Here is a 3,059-nt window from a genome sequence, read left to right on the forward strand (position 1 = left end):
ATCAAATTTTAGAATACCTGAGGCAAATGTGGTTGAGTTGTCTGGAGAAGAAGTGGAAAAGAAAAATAAGAAAAAGAAGTCTGAAAAGAAAAAGGAAAGGGTAACAAGGAAGGTTGAAAAATCACAGTCGAAAGGGAAGAGATCTGGGAAAAAGAGAAAGCTGTCACAAGGACCTGGTTCCCAAGCCAGGAAAGTTGAGAATGTCAACTTGCAGGAGGTAGTTGACAACCTGAGGAAACAAGCAGTCCTAGCTGGAAGAGTTTTTGATATGGGGATCATAACTCTTCATGGCATGGATTCTCTGCACGATATGGTGGAGATTCAATCTTGGCTGCACTTGTTCGACAAAAATTCCCCCATTCTCCATGAAGAAGAGGTTCGTGAATTTTACTACAATATTCAATTCGAGGACGATGGGAAAATCCTCACACGGGTAAATGATATTGTCATATCTTTGGATGAGGAGGTGTTGAGCAAAATTCTCAGGGTACCAAAAGAGGGGACCCGGACTGTACAGGGCAAAACTTGCCCTTCTGAGTTTGCCTCTATGATTTCTAAGGCACCCACAACTAAGGTTGCTGGGATATATAAGAAAATCATGAAGAGTGAGTATCAGCTGGTCTTTGAGTTCGTCAACAAGGTGCTCCTTCCTCGCACAGAAAAGAGGACACTTGCTACTGCTGCTGACTTGTATGTGATGGAGATGTTGTGCAGCTTTGAAGCCCTGAGTCTTCCTGGTCAATTGATTGAGCACATTCACAAAACTGTCGTTGAGAGGAAAGGTGTTCACGGAATGGGTTATGGATACTTTCTCACAGATGTATTCAAGCATTTTCGAATCCCTCTCAGTGTTGGAAAGGTTGGGACTGTTAAACAAACTATCTCTGAGAATACCTTGGTTGAATGTGAGTGCATTGAAGGAAAAGGCTATCCAAAGAGCAAGATGGCTCAACTTATTGAGGACCAGGATCAGCTTAAACACGAGGTTGAAGAGCTCACTATGCGGCTGAGTGGAAAAGAGGCAGAAATTGCTATACTCAAAGCAGAACTGCTTACTGCACAGAGTGAGGGACCTGGTTCTTCAGTGGTTCAAGCTCTAGAGAAAGAGAATGCTGAGTTGAAGGCGAAGATAACTGCCCTGCAAGAAAAGGCCATCCAGGATAATGATGCTGCCAATGCACGACTCACTCTTGTTATCCAGTCCCTGTCTCATCCTCCCCCTCTTCCTAGCCTGTTAATCAATCCTTCCCTGTGTCATTTTTTTTGTGGCTTATCACTGTGTTGATGGATTTTTAGTTTGTTTTTAATGTATTTATGTTATGATGGCATGTTGGTTACTTTATTCCTTTGCTGTTCTGACTATCTTCTTTTGTGAATGCTTCTCCTCTACTGTTTGATTGCTTTTTAGCTTTGATCTTGTTCAGTATTTATGTTGACATCACTGGTTTACTGCATATCTTTTTTATAATGCCAAAAGGGGGAAGTAAACTGTGAGTAGCTAAATAATAAATAGGTAAAGGGGGAACATTGCAGTAAGGGGGAATATACAGTCAGGGGGAACAAGGGAATATTGCAGTAAGGGGGAATATACAGTCAGGGGGAAAAATTCTGGAGAAGATCTCAGATTATTGTTTGTCATCATCAAAAAGGGGGAAAATGTTATTTGTAGTTTTGATGATTTGACAAACTCAGGGACCTAGTAGAGGCACCAGGCTCTCATGATGATGAGCCAGTCGACTGCCAGCTGGAGATGGTACAGAAAGTAGGTGCACACTTCCCGATGGCGTCAGAAAGTGTGACCTTTCCAACCAATGGCAAAGAAGTTTAGGAAAGTGACTTGTCTATACAAAAGACACTTTCCTAAACATTTTTTAGTAGTTTTTGCAACTTGAGAGAAACCTCTTCAAGAACATTTGCAAAGGCTACTAGAAAACAAAGGCAGAATTATTCCAAGAACAACAGCAATCTTTGGAGCTTTTCGTATAGTTGTTAGGAATATCTTATCTTGTTCTTAAACTGTAAACTATTCCTGAATCTATAAAGGAATCAGTGTGTACTGTTGAAAGTCTAGGTTGTCCAGGTGGGATAGCTTAGTGGGTAGATAGTTTTCTACTTAGGCTTGTTAAGCAATAGGGACTGTTGCTTAACTGTAAGATTGATAACTCTTTCTTACGTTTGTTGTAATCGTGTTTTACTTTTGCTTTTGAAGATTAGTGAAAACGATTGAAAATCCTGTGGGACAGATCGTGGTTTTACTCCCTTAAGCAAGGAGGTTTCCACGTAAAATCATTGTGTTGATTTTACTGCATTTAACTTTCTGGTACTTTTCTGGAGTGTAGTAAGGGACCTGGTCCATTACTTGTTAAGTGAAGGCACATATTCTATCAGTTTATATTCTGTATCTGAAACTTTGTATTTCTCTCTTAATGATCTTGTTTACATTTCTCAGTTGTTTGCGTATGTTAAATTGGTTGTATCCATATGTCACCGTTTTATGGCAAAAGACTTTTCTTCATAGATTCCTATGCCCGTCGAAAGGCTTATTATATTGTCCCCTTTTATGATTTCTTAGACATAGTTTGTCTACAAACTTATAATCAAGAAACATATGATGATTTACTGTACTCCGTAAGACGAACAATGAATATTTTCTATAATTCTTGTAGTACTAGAGCATTACATGATCATTTTAGACTGTAATTCTATGAGAAAAAGCATAGCCATTGAGATCATGTGAAGCGATCAAGCTTAATGTTTATGATCTCCCTCTTCCATCCTCTTTCTTCCCTAGACATTATCAAGGGTCCTTTCCAGTAAACTCAACTTCTGTTGTACGTTTCACATCATTTTTACTTTTTAATGTGTGGAAGTAACATAATAGCTAGCAAGATATAAAGTTTCAGATTTCCAATCTATAAAATTATGGTCACAATACTTCTGGACCACTTACTTTTCTAACCTTCACACAATTTCAAAATTTTGGACTTTCTATCCTCTCACATCACACACACTCACACGTACGCCCACACATGATTCAAGTAGTGAGTTGGACTGAATAT

The 3,059-nt window shown here is 39.1% G+C and overlaps 1 protein-coding gene across 1 annotated transcript in view; it reads left to right on the forward strand.

Moving 5' to 3' along the window:
• LOC107017424 (zeatin O-xylosyltransferase-like) overlaps window positions 1-2,517 on the forward strand; it is a 12,430-nt gene extending 9,913 nt beyond the window's left edge. The window contains exon 2 of the mRNA XM_015217660.2: window positions 2,397-2,517. The gene's annotated coding sequence lies outside the window, so the exon portion shown is untranslated. The remainder of the gene's footprint in view (window positions 1-2,396) is intronic.
• The last annotated feature ends 542 nt before the right edge of the window (window positions 2,518-3,059 follow it).

This window comes from Solanum pennellii, chromosome 4 (assembly GCF_001406875.1).
Source record: "Solanum pennellii chromosome 4, SPENNV200".
In the NCBI taxonomy this organism is placed as follows: domain Eukaryota; kingdom Viridiplantae; phylum Streptophyta; class Magnoliopsida; order Solanales; family Solanaceae; genus Solanum; species Solanum pennellii.